This window comes from Anopheles nili, unplaced genomic scaffold (genome assembly GCF_943737925.1).
Source record: "Anopheles nili unplaced genomic scaffold, idAnoNiliSN_F5_01 U_low_cov_4, whole genome shotgun sequence".
Taxonomy (NCBI): Eukaryota; Metazoa; Arthropoda; class Insecta; order Diptera; family Culicidae; genus Anopheles; species Anopheles nili.
The window spans coordinates 320,001-339,988 of NW_026525542.1; positions in this window are offsets into that span (position 1 = coordinate 320,001).

Sequence of the window (19,988 nt, forward strand, 5' to 3'; positions counted from 1 at the left end):
CTAGGGTCTCTTTTCGACAACTCCCGACCTCCCTGATATCGAATCGTCAGTTTACATGAGGAGGCTAAACTTTCTATGACGACTCAGTACAACCATACCTCCCTATAATAGTGAAATGTCAAATTCTAGGGCTTTTTGGCCATGGAAAATTCTGAAGCTCGGCACGAGCAAACATGACCCATGCTTGTATCTCCGAAACTATGAGTCTGACAGTTTTGCACCCTTCTGCGGAAAGTTGTGTCTCGGTAAGCCTAAAAAGTCAGTAGAACACCACGAAACGATCCGACCACTCCTTCGACCTGTTTTTGGGTTTTGCAGTTTTCCATGGGGTATTTTGTATGGGAAAAACCGACCCATGCCCGTATCTCCGTACCTAAGCGTCTGACGGTCACAGACCCCTTTAGGTAAAAGTTGCATTCCGTCGAGCTGAACATTTCACTAGAACATCGCGAAACGATCCGACGACTCCTTCTGGGAGTTTTTGGGGTCGGAAGGTTTTCTGGGACTTAGTCTCTGGAGCAACATTTCTGAAGCTCGGCACGAGCAACCACGCACGTGTCTTATATCTCCGTAAGTAAGGGTCTGACGGTCTTGGACACCTTAGCAAAAAGTTGCGTCTTATCAAATGGAACATTTCACTAGAACACCACGAAACGATCCGACCACTCCTTCGACCTGTTTTGGGGTTTTGCAGTTTTCCATGGGGTATTTTGTATGGGGAAAACCGACCCATGCCCGTATCTCCGTACCTAAGCGTCTGACGGTCTTGGACCCCTTTAGGTAAAAGTTGCATTCCGTCAAGCTGAACATTTCACTAGAACATCGCGAAACGATCCGACGACTCCTTCTGGGAGTTTTTGGGGTCCGAAGGTTTTCTGGGACTTAGTCTCTGGAGCAACATTTCTGAAGCTCGGCACGAGCAACCACGCACGTGTCTTATATCTCCGTAAGTAAGGGTCTGACGGTCTTGGACACCTTTAGCAAAAAGTTGCGCCCTATCGAATGGAACATTTCACTAGAACACCACGAAACGATCCGACCACTCCTTCGACCTGTTTTGGGGTTTTGCAGTTTTCCATGGGGTATTTTGTATGGGGAAAACCGACCCATGCCCGTATCTCCGTACCTAAGCGTCTGACGGTCTTGGACCCCTTTAGGTAAAAGTTGCATTCCGTCGAGCTGAACATTTCACTAGAACATCGCGAAACGATCCGAGGCCTCCTTCTGGGAGTTTTTGGGGTCCGAAGGTTTTCTGGGACTTAGTCTCTGGAGCAACATTTCTGAAGCTCGGCACGAGCAACCACGCACGTGTCTTATATCTCCGTAAGTAAGGGTCTGACGGTCTTGGACACCTTTAGCAAAAAGTTGCGCCCTATCGAATGGAACATTTCACTAGAACACCACGAAACGATCCGACCACTCCTTCGACCTGTTTTGGGGTTTTGCAGTTTTCCATGGGGTATTTTGTATGGGGAAAACCGACCCATGCCCGTATCTCCGTACCTAAGCGTCTGACGGTCTTGGACCCCTTTAGGTAAAAGTTGCATTCCGTCGAGCTGATCATTTCACTAGAACATCGCGAAACGATCCGACGACTCCTTCTGGGAGTTTTTGGGGTCCGAAGGTTTTCTGGGACTTAGTCTCTGGAGCAACATTTCTGAAGCTCGGCACGAGCAACCACGCACGTGTCTTATATCTCCGTAAGTAAGGGTCTGACGGTCTTGGACACCTTTAGCAAAAAGTTGCGCCCTATCGAATGGAACATTTCACTAGAACACCACGAAACGATCCGACCACTCCTTCGACCTGTTTTTGGGTTTTGCAGTTTTCCATGGGGTATTTTGTATGGGGAAAACCGACCCATGCCCGTATCTCCGTACCTAAGCGTCTGACGGTCTTGGACCCCTTTAGGTAAAAGTTGCATTTCGTCGAGCTGAACATTTCACTAGAACATCGCGAAACGATCCGACGCCTTCTTCTGGGAGTTTTTGGGGTCGGAAGGTTTTCTGGGACTTAGTCTCTGGAGCAACATTTCTGAAGCTCGGCACGAGCAACCACGCACGTGTCTTATATCTCCGTAAGTAAGGGTCTGACGGTCTTGGACACCTTTAGCAAAAAGTTGCGCCCTATCGAATGGAACATTTCACTAGAACACCACGAAACGATCCGACCACTCCTTCGACCTGTTTTGGGGTTTTGCAGTTTTCCATGGGGTATTTTGTATGGGGAAAACCGACCCATGCCCGTATCTCCGTACCTAAGCGTCTGACGGTCTTGGACCCCTTGAGGTAAAAGTTGCATTCCGTCGAGCTGAACATTTCACTAGAACATCGCGAAACGATCCGACGACTCCTTCTGGGAGTTTTTGGGGTCGGAAGGTTTTCTGGGACTTAGTCTCTGGAGCAACATTTCTGAAGCTCGGCACGAGCAACCACGCACGTGTCTTATATCTCCGTAAGTAAGGGTTTGACGGTCTTGGACACCTTTAGCAAAAAGTTGCGCCCTATCGAATGGAACATTTCACTAGAACACCACGAAACGATCCGACCACTCCTTCGACCTGTTTTGGGGTTTTGCAGTTTTTCATGGGGCATTTTGTATGGGGAAAACCGACCCATGCCCGTATCTCCGTACCTAAGCGTCTAACGGTCTTGGACCCCTTTAGGTAAAAGTTGCATTCCGTCGAGCTGAACATTTCACTAGAACATCGCGAAACGATCCGACGACTCCTTCTGGGAGTTTTTGGGGTCGGAAGGTTTTCTGGGACTTAGTCTCTGGAGCAACATTTCTGAAGCTCGGCACGAGCAACCACGCACGTGTCTTATATCTCCGTAAGTAAGGGTCTGACGGTCTTGGACACCTTTAGCAAAAAGTTGCGCCCTATCGAATGGAACATTTCACTAGAACACCACGAAACGATCCGACCACTCCTTCGACCTGTTTTGGGGTTTTGCAGTTTTCCATGGGGTATTTTGTATGGGGAAAACCGACCCATGCCCGTATCTCCGTACCTAAGCGTCTGACGGTCTTGGACCCCTTTAGGTAAAAGTTGCATTCCGTCGAGCTGAACATTTCACTAGAACATCGCGAAACGATCCGAGGCCTCCTTCTGGGAGTTTTTTGGGTCGGAAGGTTTTCTGGGACTTAGTCTCTGGAGCAACATTTCTGAAGCTCGGCACGAGCAACCACGCACGTGTCTTATATCTCCGTAAGTAAGGGTCTGACGGTCTTGGACACCTTTAGCAAAAAGTTGCGCCCTATCGAATGGAACATTTCACTAGAACACCACGAAACGATCCGACCACTCCTTCGACCTGTTTTGGGGTTTTGCAGTTTTCCATGGGGTATTTTGTATGGGGAAAACCGACCCATGCCCGTATCTCCGTACCTAAGCGTCTGACGGTCTTGGACCCCTTTAGGTAAAAGTTGCATTCCGTCGAGCTGATCATTTCACTAGAACATCGCGAAACGATCCGACGACTCCTTCTGGGAGTTTTTGGGGTCCGAAGGTTTTCTGGGACTTAGTCTCTGGAGCAACATTTCTGAAGCTCGGCACGAGCAACCACGCACGTGTCTTATATCTCCGTAAGTAAGGGTCTGACGGTCTTGGACACCTTTAGCAAAAAGTTGCGCCCTATCGAATGGAACATTTCACTAGAACACCACGAAACGATCCGACCACTCCTTCGACCTGTTTTTGGGTTTTGCAGTTTTCCATGGGGTATTTTGTATGGGGAAAACCGACCCATGCCCGTATCTCCGTACCTAAGCGTCTGACGGTCTTGGACCCCTTTAGGTAAAAGTTGCATTTCGTCGAGCTGAACATTTCACTAGAACATCGCGAAACGATCCGACGCCTTCTTCTGGGAGTTTTTGGGGTCGGAAGGTTTTCTGGGACTTAGTCTCTGGAGCAACATTTCTGAAGCTCGGCACGAGCAACCACGCACGTGTCTTATATCTCCGTAAGTAAGGGTCTGACGGTCTTGGACACCTTTAGCAAAAAGTTGCGCCCTATCGAATGGAACATTTCACTAGAACACCACGAAACGATCCGACCACTCCTTCGACCTGTTTTGGGGTTTTGCAGTTTTCCATGGGGTATTTTGTATGGGGAAAACCGACCCATGCCCGTATCTCCGTACCTAAGCGTCTGACGGTCTTGGACCCCTTGAGGTAAAAGTTGCATTCCGTCGAGCTGAACATTTCACTAGAACATCGCGAAACGATCCGACGACTCCTTCTGGGAGTTTTTGGGGTCGGAAGGTTTTCTGGGACTTAGTCTCTGGAGCAACATTTCTGAAGCTCGGCACGAGCAACCACGCACGTGTCTTATATCTCCGTAAGTAAGGGTTTGACGGTCTTGGACACCTTTAGCAAAAAGTTGCGCCCTATCGAATGGAACATTTCACTAGAACACCACGAAACGATCCGACCACTCCTTCGACCTGTTTTGGGGTTTTGCAGTTTTTCATGGGGCATTTTGTATGGGGAAAACCGACCCATGCCCGTATCTCCGTACCTAAGCGTCTAACGGTCTTGGACCCCTTTAGGTAAAAGTTGCATTCCGTCGAGCTGAACATTTCACTAGAACATCGCGAAACGATCCGACGACTCCTTCTGGGAGTTTTTGGGGTCGGAAGGTTTTCTGGGACTTAGTCTCTGGAGCAACATTTCTGAAGCTCGGCACGAGCAACCACGCACGTGTCTTATATCTCCGTAAGTAAGGGTCTGACGGTCTTGGACACCTTTAGCAAAAAGTTGCGCCCTATCGAATGGAACATTTCACTAGAACACCACGAAACGATCCGACCACTCCTTCGACCTGTTTTGGGGTTTTGCAGTTTTCCATGGGGTATTTTGTATGGGGAAAACCGACCCATGCCCGTATCTCCGTACCTAAGCGTCTGACGGTCTTGGACCCCTTTAGGTAAAAGTTGCATTCCGTCAAGCTGAACATTTCACTAGAACATCGCGAAACGATCCGACGACTCCTTCTGGGAGTTTTTGGGGTCCGAAGGTTTTCTGGGACTTAGTCTCTGGAGCAACATTTCTGAAGCTCGGCACGAGCAACCACGCACGTGTCTTATATCTCCGTAAGTAAGGGTCTGACGGTCTTGGACACCTTTAGCAAAAAGTTGCGTATAACCATCCTCGTCAATACTCTCGAACACTGTAACTCGATCCGACCACTCCGTGGTATACTTTTGTGGGTTGCCAGTTTCGGCTGGGACTTAGTCTCTGGAGACCAAATTCTGAAGCTCGGCGTGGGTACCGGTTTTTCGTGAACGTCCGAGGGCCTCGACCGCCCCGAGAACCCGACCTTCAGGATTTTGGCCATTTTTGGGGGTGCACAAAAATGTTCGTAATCAACCTCGGATTGTACTTTTCATCATCTAGGGGCACCGTAGGGACCGAAAAAAGTGGTTTCGCATTATAGTCCACCTCGACCCATGTCGACCCTTGCGCGACCCCGACCTTCAGGATTTTGCTCTACGGAAGGGGGTCTACTTGTGCGCAACCCCGACCTTCAGGATTTTGCTCTACGGAAGGGGGTGCACAAAAGTGTTCGTAATCAACCTCGGATTGTACTTTTCATCATCTAGGGGCACCGTAGGGACCGAAAAAAGTGGTTTCGCATGATAGTCCACCTCGACCCATGTCGACCCTTGCGCGACCCCGACCTTCAGGATTTTGCTCTACGGAAGGGGGTGCACAAAAGTGTTCGTAATCAACCTCGGATTGTACTTTTCATCATCTAGGGGCACCGTAGGGACCGAAAAAAGTGGTTTCGCATTATAGTCCACCTCGACCCATGTCGACCCTTGCGCGACCCCGACCTTCAGGATTTTGCTCTACGGAAGGGGGTCTACTTGTGCGCGACCCCGACCTTCAGGATTTTGCTCTACGGAAGGGGGTGCACAAAAGTGTTCGTAATCAACCTCGGATTGTACTTTTCATCATCTAGGGGCACCGTAGGGACCGAAAAAAGTGGTTTCGCATGATAGTCCACCTCGACCCATGTCGACCCTTGCGCGACCCCGACCTTCAGGATTTTGCTCTACGGAAGGGGGTGCACAAAAGTGTTCGTAATCAACCTCGGATTGTACTTTTCATCATCTAGGGGCACCGTAGGGACCGAAAAAAGTGGTTTCGCTTGATAGTCCACCTCGACCCATGTCGACCCTTGCGCGACCCCGACCTTCAGGATTTTGCTCTACGGAAGGGGGTGCACAAAAGTGTTCGTAATCAACCTCGGATTGTACTTTTCATCATCTAGGGGCACCGTAGGGACCGAAAAAAGTGGTTTCGCATGATAGTCCACCTCGACCCATGTCGACCCTTGCGCGACCCCGACCTTCAGGATTTTGCTCTACGGAAGGGGGTCTACTTGTGCGCAACCCCGACCTTCAGGATTTTGCTCTACGGAAGGGGGTGCACAAAAGTGTTCGTAATCAACCTCGGATTGTACTTTTCATCATCTAGGGGCACCGTAGGGACCGAAAAAAGTGGTTTCGCATGATAGTCCACCTCGACCCATGTCGACCCTTGCGCGACCCCGACCTTCAGGATTTTGCTCTACCGAAGGGGGTCTACTTGTGCGCAACCCCGACCTTCAGGATTTTGCTCTACGGAAGGGGGTGCACAAAAGTGTTCGTAATCAACCTCGGATTGTACTTTTCATCATCTAGGGGCACCGTAGGGACCGAAAAAAGTGGTTTCGCATGATAGTCCACCTCGACCCATGTCGACCCTTGCGCGACCCCGACCTTCAGGATTTTGCTCTACGGAAGGGGGTGCACACTTGTGCGACCCCGACCTTCAGGATTTTGCTCTACGGAAGGGGGTGCACAAAAGTGTTCGTAATCAACCTCGGATTGTACTTTTCATCATCTAGGGGCACCGTAGGGACCGAAAAAAGTGGTTTCGCATGATAGTCCACCTCGACCCATGTCGACCCTTGCGCGACCCCGACCTTCAGGATTTTGCTCTACGGAAGGGGGTCTACTTGTGCGCAACCCCGACCTTCAGGATTTTGCTCTACGGAAGGGGGTGCACAAAAGTGTTCGTAATCAACCTCGGATTGTACTTTTCATCATCTAGGGGCACCGTAGGGACCGAAAAAAGTGGTTTCGCATGATAGTCCACCTCGACCCATGTCGACCCTTGCGCGACCCCGACCTTCAGGATTTTGCTCTACGGAAGGGGGTGCACACTTGCGCGACCCCGACCTTCAGGATTTTGCTCTACGGAAGGGGGTGCACAAAAGTGTTCGTAATCAACCTCGGATTGTACTTTTCATCATCTAGGGGCACCGTAGGGACCGAAAAAAGTGGTTTCGCATGATAGTCCACCTCGACCCATGTCGACCCTTGCGCGACCCCGACCTTCAGGATTTTGCTCTACGGAAGGGGGTGCACAAAAGTGTTCGTAATCAACCTCGGATTGTACTTTTCATCATCTAGGGGCACCGTAGGGACCGAAAAAAGTGGTTTCGCATGATAGTCCACCTCGACCCATGTCGACCCTTGCGCGACCCCGACCTTCAGGATTTTGCTCTACGGAAGGGGGTCTACTTGTGCGCAACCCCGACCTTCAGGATTTTGCTCTACGGAAGGGGGTGCACAAAAGTGTTCGTTATCAACCTCGGATTGTACTTTTCATCATCTAGGGGCACCGTAGGGACCGAAAAAAGTGGTTTCGCATGATAGTCCACCTCGACCCATGTCGACCCTTGCGCGACCCCGACCTTCAGGATTTTGCTCTACGGAAGGGGGTGCACACTTGCGCGACCCCGACCTTCAGGATTTTGCTCTACGGAAGGGGGTGCACAAAAGTGTTCGTAATCAACCTCGGATTGTACTTTTCATCATCTAGGGGCACCGTAGGGACCGAAAAAAGTGGTTTCGCATGATAGTCCACCTCGACCCATGTCGACCCTTGCGCGACCCCGACCTTCAGGATTTTGCTCTACGGAAGGGGGTCTACTTGTGCGCAACCCCGACCTTCAGGATTTTGCTCTACGGAAGGGGGTGCACAAAAGTGTTCGTAATCAACCTCGGATTGTACTTTTCATCATCTAGGGGCACCGTAGGGACCGAAAAAAGTGGTTTCGCATGATAGTCCACCTCGACCCATGTCGACCCTTGCGCGACCCCGACCTTCAGGATTTTGCTCTACGGAAGGGGGTGCACAAAAGTGTTCGTAATCAACCTCGGATTGTACTTTTCATCATCTAGGGGCACCGTAGGGACCGAAAAAAGTGGTTTCGCATTATAGTCCACCTCGACCCATGTCGACCCTTGCGCGACCCCGACCTTCAGGATTTTGCTCTACGGAAGGGGGTCTACTTGTGCGCAACCCCGACCTTCAGGATTTTGCTCTACGGAAGGGGGTGCACAAAAGTGTTCGTAATCAACCTCGGATTGTACTTTTCATCATCTAGGGGCACCGTAGGGACCGAAAAAAGTGGTTTCGCATGATAGTCCACCTCGACCCATGTCGACCCTTGCGCGACCCCGACCTTCAGGATTTTGCTCTACGGAAGGGGGTGCACACTTGCGCGACCCCGACCTTCAGGATTTTGCTCTACGGAAGGGGGTGCACAAAAGTGTTCGTAATCAACCTCGGATTGTACTTTTCATCATCTAGGGGCACCGTAGGGACCGAAAAAAGTGGTTTCGCATGATAGTCCACCTCGACCCATGTCGACCCTTGCGCGACCCCGACCTTCAGGATTTTGCTCTACGGAAGGGGGTGCACAAAAGTGTTCGTAATCAACCTCGGATTGTACTTTTCATCATCTAGGGGCACCGTAGGGACCGAAAAAAGTGGTTTCGCATGATAGTCCACCTCGACCCATGTCGACCCTTGCGCGACCCCGACCTTCAGGATTTTGCTCTACGGAAGGGGGTCTACTTGTGCGCAACCCCGACCTTCAGGATTTTGCTCTACGGAAGGGGGTGCACAAAAGTGTTCGTTATCAACCTCGGATTGTACTTTTCATCATCTAGGGGCACCGTAGGGACCGAAAAAAGTGGTTTCGCATGATAGTCCACCTCGACCCATGTCGACCCTTGCGCGACCCCGACCTTCAGGATTTTGCTCTACGGAAGGGGGTGCACACTTGCGCGACCCCGACCTTCAGGATTTTGCTCTACGGAAGGGGGTGCACAAAAGTGTTCGTAATCAACCTCGGATTGTACTTTTCATCATCTAGGGGCACCGTAGGGACCGAAAAAAGTGGTTTCGCATGATAGTCCACCTCGACCCATGTCGACCCTTGCGCGACCCCGACCTTCAGGATTTTGCTCTACGGAAGGGGGTCTACTTGTGCGCAACCCCGACCTTCAGGATTTTGCTCTACGGAAGGGGGTGCACAAAAGTGTTCGTAATCAACCTCGGATTGTACTTTTCATCATCTAGGGGCACCGTAGGGACCGAAAAAAGTGGTTTCGCATGATAGTCCACCTCGACCCATGTCGACCCTTGCGCGACCCCGACCTTCAGGATTTTGCTCTACGGAAGGGGGTCTACTTGTGCGCAACCCCGACCTTCAGGATTTTGCTCTACGGAAGGGGGTGCACAAAAGTGTTCGTAATCAACCTCGGATTGTACTTTTCATCATCTAGGGGCACCGTAGGGACCGAAAAAAGTGGTTTCGCATGATAGTCCACCTCGACCCATGTCGACCCTTGCGCGACCCCGACCTTCAGGATTTTGCTCTACGGAAGGGGGTCTACTTGTGCGCAACCCCGACCTTCAGGATTTTGCTCTACGGAAGGGGGTGCACAAAAGTGTTCGTAATCAACCTCGGATTGTACTTTTCATCATCTAGGGGCACCGTAGGGACCGAAAAAAGTGGTTTCGCATGATAGTCCACCTCGACCCATGTCGACCCTTGCGCGACCCCGACCTTCAGGATTTTGCTCTACGGAAGGGGGTGCACACTTGTGCGACCCCGACCTTCAGGATTTTGCTCTACGGAAGGGGGTGCACAAAAGTGTTCGTAATCAACCTCGGATTGTACTTTTCATCATCTAGGGGCACCGTAGGGACCGAAAAAAGTGGTTTCGCATGATAGTCCACCTCGACCCATGTCGACCCTTGCGCGACCCCGACCTTCAGGATTTTGCTCTACGGAAGGGGTCTACCCTTGCGCGACCCCGACCTTCAGGATTTTGCTCTACGGAAGGGGGTGCACAAAAGTGTTCGTAATCAACCTCGGATTGTACTTTTCATCATCTAGGGGCACCGTAGGGACCGAAAAAAGTGGTTTCGCATGATAGTCCACCTCGACCCATGTCGACCCTTGCGCGACCCCGACCTTCAGGATTTTGCTCTACGGAAGGGGGTCTACTTGTGCGCAACCCCGACCTTCAGGATTTTGCTCTACGGAAGGGGGTGCACAAAAGTGTTCGTAATCAACCTCGGATTGTACTTTTCATCATCTAGGGGCACCGTAGGGACCGAAAAAAGTGGTTTCGCATGATAGTCCACCTCGACCCATGTCGACCCTTGCGCGACCCTGACCTTCAGGATTTTGCTCTACGGAAGGGGGTGCACAAAAGTGTTCGTAATCAACCTCGGATTGTACTTTTCATCATCTAGGGGCACCGTAGGGAACGAAAAAAGTGGTTTCGCATGATAGTCCACCTCGACCCATGTCGACCCTTGCGCGACCCCGACCTTCAGGATTTTGCTCTACGGAAGGGGGTCGACTTGTGCGCAACCCCGACCTTCAGGATTTTGCTCTACGGAAGGGGGTGCACAAAAGTGCTCGTAATCAACCTCGGATTGTACTTTTCATCATCTAGGGGCACCGTAGGGACCGAAAAAAGTGGTTTCGCATGATAGTCCACCTCGACCCATGTCGACCCTTGCGCGACCCCGACCTTCAGGATTTTGCTCTACGGAAGGGGGTCTACTTGTGCGCAACCCCGACCTTCAGGATTTTGCTCTACGGAAGGGGGTGCACAAAAGTGTTCGTAATCAACCTCGGATTGTACTTTTCATCATCTAGGGGCACCGTAGGGACCGAAAAAAGTGGTTTCGCATGATAGTCCACCTCGACCCATGTCGACCCTTGCGCGACCCCGACCTTCAGGATTTTGCTCTACGGAAGGGGGTCTACTTGTGCGCAACCCCGACCTTCAGGATTTTGCTCTACGGAAGGGGGTGCACAAAAGTGTTCGTAATCAACCTCGGATTGTACTTTTCATCATCTAGGGGCACCGTAGGGACCGAAAAAAGTGGTTTCGCATGATAGTCCACCTCGACCCATGTCGACCCTTGCGCGACCCCGACCTTCAGGATTTTGCTCTACGGAAGGGGGTCTACTTGTGCGCAACCCCGACCTTCAGGATTTTGCTCTACGGAAGGGGGTGCACAAAAGTGTTCGTAATCAACCTCGGATTGTACTTTTCATCATCTAGGGGCACCGTAGGGACCGAAAAAAGTGGTTTCGCATGATAGTCCACCTCGACCCATGTCGACCCTAGCGCGACCCCGACCTTCAGGATTTTGCTCTACGGAAGGGGTCTACCCTTGCTCGACCCCGACCTTCAGGATTTTGCTCTACGGAAGGGGGTGCACAAAAGTGTTCGTAATCAACCTCGGATTGTACTTTTCATCATCTAGGGGCACCGTAGGGACCGAAAAAAGTGGTTTCGCATGATAGTCCACCTCGACCCATGTCGACCCTTGCGCGACCCCGACCTTCAGGATTTTGCTCTACGGAAGGGGGTCTACTTGTGCGCAACCCCGACCTTCAGGATTTTGCTCTACGGAAGGGGGTGCACAAAAGTGTTCGTAATCAACCTCGGATTGTACTTTTCATCATCTAGGGGCACCGTAGGGACCGAAAAAAGTGGTTTCGCATGATAGTCCACCTCGACCCATGTCGACCCTTGCGCGACCCCGACCTTCAGGATTTTGCTCTACGGAAGGGGGTGCACAAAAGTGTTCGTAATCAACCTCGGATTGTACTTTTCATCATCTAGGGGCACCGTAGGGACCGAAAAAAGTGGTTTCGCATGATAGTCCACCTCGACCCATGTCGACCCTTGCGCGACCCCGACCTTCAGGATTTTGCTCTACGGAAGGGGGTGCACAAAAGTGTTCGTAATCAACCTCGGATTGTACTTTTCATCATCTAGGGGCACCGTAGGGACCGAAAAAAGTGGTTTCGCATGATAGTCCACCTCGACCCATGTCGACCCTTGCGCGACCCCGACCTTCAGGATTTTGCTCTACGGAAGGGGGTCTACTTGTGCGCAACCCCGACCTTCAGGATTTTGCTCTACGGAAGGGGGTCTCTTTGTGCGCAACCCCGACCTTCAGGATTTTGCTCTACGGAAGGGGGTGCACAAAAGTGTTCGTAATCAACCTCGGATTGTACTTTTCATCATCTAGGGGCACCGTAGGGACCGAAAAAAGTGGTTTCGCATGATAGTCCACCTCGACCCATGTCGACCCTTGCGCGACCCCGACCTTCAGGATTTTGCTCTACGGAAGGGGGTGCACAAAAGTGTTCGTAATCAACCTCGGATTGTACTTTTCATCATCTAGGGGCACCGTAGGGACCGAAAAAAGTGGTTTCGCATGATAGTCCACCTCGACCCATGTCGACCCTTGCGCGACCCCGACCTTCAGGATTTTGCTCTACGGAAGGGGGTGCACAAAAGTGTTCGTAATCAACCTCGGATTGTACTTTTCATCATCTAGGGGCACCGTAGGGACCGAAAAAAGTGGTTTCGCATGATAGTCCACCTCGACCCATGTCGACCCTTGCGCGACCCCGACCTTCAGGATTTTGCTCTACGGAAGGGGGTGCACAAAAGTGTTCGTAATCAACCTCGGATTGTACTTTTCATCATCTAGGGGCACCGTAGGGACCGAAAAAAGTGGTTTCGCATGATAGTCCACCTCGACCCATGTCGACCCTTGCGCGACCCCGACCTTCAGGATTTTGCTCTACGGAAGGGGGTGCACAAAAGTGTTCGTAATCAACCTCGGATTGTACTTTTCATCATCTAGGGGCACCGTAGGGACCGAAAAAAGTGGTTTCGCATGATAGTCCACCTCGACCCATGTCGACCCTTGCGCGACCCCGACCTTCAGGATTTTGCTCTACGGAAGGGGGTGCACAAAAGTGTTCGTAATCAACCTCGGATTGTACTTTTCATCATCTAGGGGCACCGTAGGGACCGAAAAAAGTGGTTTCGCATGATAGTCCACCTCGACCCATGTCGACCCTTGCGCGACCCCGACCTTCAGGATTTTGCTCTACGGAAGGGGGTGCACAAAAGTGTTCGTAATCAACCTCGGATTGTACTTTTCATCATCTAGGGGCACCGTAGGGACCGAAAAAAGTGGTTTCGCATGATAGTCCACCTCGACCCATGTCGACCCTTGCGCGACCCCGACCTTCAGGATTTTGCTCTACGGAAGGGGGTCTACTTGTGCGCAACCCCGACCTTCAGGATTTTGCTCTACGGAAGGGGGTGCAGAAAAGTGTTCGTAATCAACCTCGGATTGTACTTTTCATCATCTAGGGGCACCGTAGGGACCGAAAAAAGTGGTTTCGCATGATAGTCCACCTCGACCCATGTCGACCCTTGCGCGACCCCGACCTTCAGGATTTTGCTCTACGGAAGGGGGTGCACACTTGTGCGACCCCGACCTTCAGGATTTTGCTCTACGGAAGGGGGTGCACAAAAGTGTTCGTAATCAACCTCGGATTGTACTTTTCATCATCTAGGGGCACCGTAGGGACCGAAAAAAGTGGTTTCGCATGATAGTCCACCTCGACCCATGTCGACCCTTGCGCGACCCCGACCTTCAGGATTTTGCTCTACGGAAGGGGGTGCACACTTGTGCGACCCCGACCTTCAGGATTTTGCTCTACGGAAGGGGGTGCACAAAAGTGTTCGTAATCAACCTCGGATTGTACTTTTCATCATCTAGGGGCACCGTAGGGACCGAAAAAAGTGGTTTCGCATGATAGTCCACCTCGACCCATGTCGACCCTTGCGCGACCCCGACCTTCAGGATTTTGCTCTACGGAAGGGGGTGCACAAAAGTGTTCGTAATCAACCTCGGATTGTACTTTTCATCATCTAGGGGCACCGTAGGGACCGAAAAAAGTGGTTTCGCATGATAGTCCACCTCGACCCATGTCGACCCTTGCGCGACCCCGACCTTCAGGATTTTGCTCTACGGAAGGGGGTGCACAAAAGTGTTCGTAATCAACCTCGGATTGTACTTTTCATCATCTAGGGGCACCGTAGGGACCGAAAAAAGTGGTTTCGCATGATAGTCCACCTCGACCCATGTCGACCCTTGCGCGACCCCGACCTTCAGGATTTTGCTCTACGGAAGGGGGTCTACTTGTGCGCAACCCCGACCTTCAGGATTTTGCTCTACGGAAGGGGGTCTCTTTGTGCGCAACCCCGACCTTCAGGATTTTGCTCTACGGAAGGGGGTGCACAAAAGTGTTCGTAATCAACCTCGGATTGTACTTTTCATCATCTAGGGGCACCGTAGGGACCGAAAAAAGTGGTTTCGCATGATAGTCCACCTCGACCCATGTCGACCCTTGCGCGACCCCGACCTTCAGGATTTTGCTCTACGGAAGGGGGTGCACAAAAGTGTTCGTAATCAACCTCGGATTGTACTTTTCATCATCTAGGGGCACCGTAGGGACCGAAAAAAGTGGTTTCGCATGATAGTCCACCTCGACCCATGTCGACCCTTGCGCGACCCCGACCTTCAGGATTTTGCTCTACGGAAGGGGGTGCACAAAAGTGTTCGTAATCAACCTCGGATTGTACTTTTCATCATCTAGGGGCACCGTAGGGACCGAAAAAAGTGGTTTCGCATGATAGTCCACCTCGACCCATGTCGACCCTTGCGCGACCCCGACCTTCAGGATTTTGCTCTACGGAAGGGGGTGCACAAAAGTGTTCGTAATCAACCTCGGATTGTACTTTTCATCATCTAGGGGCACCGTAGGGACCGAAAAAAGTGGTTTCGCATGATAGTCCACCTCGACCCATGTCGACCCTTGCGCGACCCCGACCTTCAGGATTTTGCTCTACGGAAGGGGGTGCACAAAAGTGTTCGTAATCAACCTCGGATTGTACTTTTCATCATCTAGGGGCACCGTAGGGACCGAAAAAAGTGGTTTCGCATGATAGTCCACCTCGACCCATGTCGACCCTTGCGCGACCCCGACCTTCAGGATTTTGCTCTACGGAAGGGGGTGCACAAAAGTGTTCGTAATCAACCTCGGATTGTACTTTTCATCATCTAGGGGCACCGTAGGGACCGAAAAAAGTGGTTTCGCATGATAGTCCACCTCGACCCATGTCGACCCTTGCGCGACCCCGACCTTCAGGATTTTGCTCTACGGAAGGGGGTGCACAAAAGTGTTCGTAATCAACCTCGGATTGTACTTTTCATCATCTAGGGGCACCGTAGGGACCGAAAAAAGTGGTTTCGCATGATAGTCCACCTCGACCCATGTCGACCCTTGCGCGACCCCGACCTTCAGGATTTTGCTCTACGGAAGGGGGTCTACTTGTGCGCAACCCCGACCTTCAGGATTTTGCTCTACGGAAGGGGGTGCAGAAAAGTGTTCGTAATCAACCTCGGATTGTACTTTTCATCATCTAGGGGCACCGTAGGGACCGAAAAAAGTGGTTTCGCATGATAGTCCACCTCGACCCATGTCGACCCTTGCGCGACCCCGACCTTCAGGATTTTGCTCTACGGAAGGGGTCTACCCTTGCGCGACCCCGACCTTCAGGATTTTGCTCTACGGAAGGGGGTGCACAAAAGTGTTCATAATCAACCTCGGATTGTACTTTTCATCATCTAGGGGCACCGTAGGGACCGAAAAAAGTGGTTTCGCATGATAGTCCACCTCGACCCATGTCGACCCTTGCGCGACCCCGACCTTCAGGATTTTGCTCTACGGAAGGGGGTCGACTTGTGCGCAACCCCGACCTTCAGGATTTTGCTCTACGGAAGGGGGTGCACAAAAGTGTTCGTAATCAACCTCGGATTGTACTTTTCATCATCTAGGGGCACCGTAGGGACCGAAAAAAGTGGTTTCGCATGATAGTCCACCTCGACCCATGTCGACCCTTGCGCGACCCCGACCTTCAGGATTTTGCTCTACGGAAGGGGGTCGACTTGTGCGCAACCCCGACCTTCAGGATTTTGCTCTACGGAAGGGGGTGCACAAAAGTGTTCGTAATCAACCTCGGATTGTACTTTTCATCATCTAGGGGCACCGTAGGGACCGAAAAAAGTGGTTTCGCATGATAGTCCACCTCGACCCATGTCGACCCTTGCGCGACCCCGACCTTCAGGATTTTGCTCTACGGAAGGGGGTGCACAAAAGTGTTCGTAATCAACCTCGGATTGTACTTTTCATCATCTAGGGGCACCGTAGGGACCGAAAAAAGTGGTTTCGCATGATAGTCCACCTCGACCCATGTCGACCCTTGCGCGACCCCGACCTTCAGGATTTTGCTCGACGGAAGGGGGTGCACAAAAGTGTTCGTAATCAACCTCGGATTGTACTTTTCATCATCTAGGGGCACCGTAGGGACCGAAAAAAGTGGTTTCGCATGATAGTCCACCTCGACCCATGTCGACCCTTGCGCGACCCCGACCTTCAGGATTTTGCTCTACGGAAGGGGGTGCACAAAAGTGTTCGTAATCAACCTCGGATTGTACTTTTCATCATCTAGGGGCACCGTAGGGACCGAAAAAAGTGGTTTCGCATGATAGTCCACCTCGACCCATGTCGACCCTTGCGCGACCCCGACCTTCAGGATTTTGCTCTACGGAAGGGGGTCTACTTGTGCGCAACCCCGACCTTCAGGATTTTGCTCTACGGAAGGGGGTGCACAAAAGTGTTCGTAATCAACCTCGGATTGTACTTTTCATCATCTAGGGGCACCGTAGGGACCGAAAAAAGTGGTTTCGCATGATAGTCCACCTCGACCCATGTCGACCCTTGCGCGACCCCGACCTTCAGGATTTTGCTCTACGGAAGGGGGTGCACAAAAGTGTTCGTAATCAACCTCGGATTGTACTTTTCATCATCTAGGGGCACCGTAGGGACCGAAAAAAGTGGTTTCGCATGATAGTCCACCTCGACCCATGTCGACCCTTGCGCGACCCCGACCTTCAGGATTTTGCTCTACGGAAGGGGGTCTACTTGTGCGCAACCCCGACCTTCAGGATTTTGCTCTACGGAAGGGGGTGCACAAAAGTGTTCGTAATCAACCTCGGATTGTACTTTTCATCATCTAGGGGCACCGTAGGGACCGAAAAAAGTGGTTTCGCATGATAGTCCACCTCGACCCATGTCGACCCTTGCGCGACCCCGACCTTCAGGATTTTGCTCTACGGAAGGGGGTCTACTTGTGCGCAACCCCGACCTTCAGGATTTTGCTCTACGGAAGGGGGTGCACACTTGTGCGACCCCGACCTTCAGGATTTTGCTCTACGGAAGGGGGTCTACTTGTGCGCAACCCCGACCTTCAGGATTTTGCTCTACGGAAGGGGGTGCACAAAAGTGTTCGTAATCAACCTCGGATTGTACTTTTCATCATCTAGGGGCACCGTAGGGACCGAAAAAAGTGGTTTCGCATGATAGTCCACCTCGACCCATGTCGACCCTTGCGCGACCCCGACCTTCAGGATTTTGCTCTACGGAAGGGGGTGCACAAAAGTGTTCGTAATCAACCTCGGATTGTACTTTTCATCATCTAGGGGCACCGTAGGGACCGAAAAAAGTGGTTTCGCATGATAGTCCACCTCGACCCATGTCGACCCTTGCGCGACCCCGACCTTCAGGATTTTGCTCTACGGAAGGGGGTCGACTTGTGCGCAACCCCGACCTTCAGGATTTTGCTCTACGGAAGGGGGTGCACAAAAGTGTTCGTAATCAACCTCGGATTGTACTTTTCATCATCTAGGGGCACCGTAGGGACCGAAAAAAGTGGTTTCGCATGATAGTCCACCTCGACCCATGTCGACCCTTGCGCGACCCCGACCTTCAGGATTTTGCTCTACGGAAGGGGGTCTACTTGTGCGCAACCCCGACCTTCAGGATTTTGCTCTACGGAAGGGGGTGCACAAAAGTGTTCGTAATCAACCTCGGATTGTACTTTTCATCATCTACGGGCATCGTAGGGACCGAAAAAAGTGGTTTCGCATGATAGTCCACCTCGACCCATGTCGACCCTTGCGCGACCCCGACCTTCAGGATTTTGCTCTACGGAAGGGGGTCTACTTGTGCGCAACCCCGACCTTCAGGATTTTGCTCTACGGAAGGGGGTGCACAAAAGTGTTCGTAATCAACCTCGGATTGTACTTTTCATCATCTAGGGGCACCGTAGGGACCGAAAAAAGTGGTTTCGCATGATAGTCCACCTCGACCCATGTCGACCCTTGCGCGACCCCGACCTTCAGGATTTTGCTCTACGGAAGGGGGTGCACAAAAGTGTTCGTAATCAACCTCGGATTGTACTTTTCATCATCTAGGGGCACCGTAGGGACCGAAAAAAGTGGTTTCGCATGATAGTCCACCTCGACCCATGTCGACCCTTGCGCGACCCCGACCTTCAGGATTTTGCTCTACGGAAGGGGGTGCACAAAAGTGTTCGTAATCAACCTCGGATTGTACTTTTCATCATCTAGGGGCACCGTAGGGACCGAAAAAAGTGGTTTCGCATGATAGTCCACCTCGACCCATGTCGACCCTTGCGCGACCCCGACCTTCAGGATTTTGCTCTACGGAAGGGGGTCTACTTGTGCGCAACCCCGACCTTCAGGATTTTGCTCTACGGAAGGGGGTGCACAAAAGTGTTCGTAATCAACCTCGGATTGTACTTTTCATCATCTAGGGGCACCGTAGGGACCGAAAAAAGTGGTTTCGCATGATAGTCCACCTCGACCCATGTCGACCCTTGCGCGACCCCGACCTTCAGGATTTTGCTCTACGGAAGGGGGTCTACTTGTGCGCAACCCCGACCTTCAGGATTTTGCTCTACGGAAGGGGGTGCACAAAAGTGTTCGTAATCAACCTCGGATTGTACTTTTCATCATCTAGGGGCACCGTAGGGACCGAAAAAAGTGGTTTCGCATGATAGTCCACCTCGACCCATGTCGACCCTAGCGCGACCCCGACCTTCAGGATTTTGCTCTACGGAAGGGGTCTACCCTTGCTCGACCCCGACCTTCAGGATTTTGCTCTACGGAAGGGGGTGCACAAAAGTGTTCGTAATCAACCTCGGATTGTACTTTTCATCATCTAGGGGCACCGTAGGGACCGAAAAAAGTGGTTTCGCATGATAGTCCACCTCGACCCATGTCGACCCTTGCGCGACCCCGACCTTCAGGATTTTGCTCTACGGAAGGGGGTGCACAAAAGTGTTCGTAATCAACCTCGGATTGCACTTTTCATCATCTAGGGGCACCGTAGGGACCGAAAAAAGTGGTTTCGCATGATAGTCCACCTCGACCCATGTCGACCCTTGCGCGACCCCGACCTTCAGGATTTTGCTCTACGGAAGGGGGTCGACTTGTGCGCAACCCCGACCTTCAGGATTTTGCTCTACGGAAGGGGGTGCACAAAAGTGTTCGTAATCAACCTCGGATTGTACTTTTCATCATCTAGGGGCACCGTAGGGACCGAAAAAAGTGGTTTCGCATGATGGTCCACCTCGACCCATGTCGACCCTTGCGCGACCCCGACCTTCAGGATTTTGCTCTACGGAAGGGGGTCTACTTGTGCGCAACCCCGACCTTCAGGATTTTGCTCTACGGAAGGGGGTGCACAAAAGTGTTCGTAATCAACCTCGGATTGTACTTTTCATCATCTAGGGGCACCGTAGGGACCGAAAAAAGTGGTTTCGCATGATAGTCCACCTCGACCCATGTCGACCCTTGCGCGACCCCGACCTTCA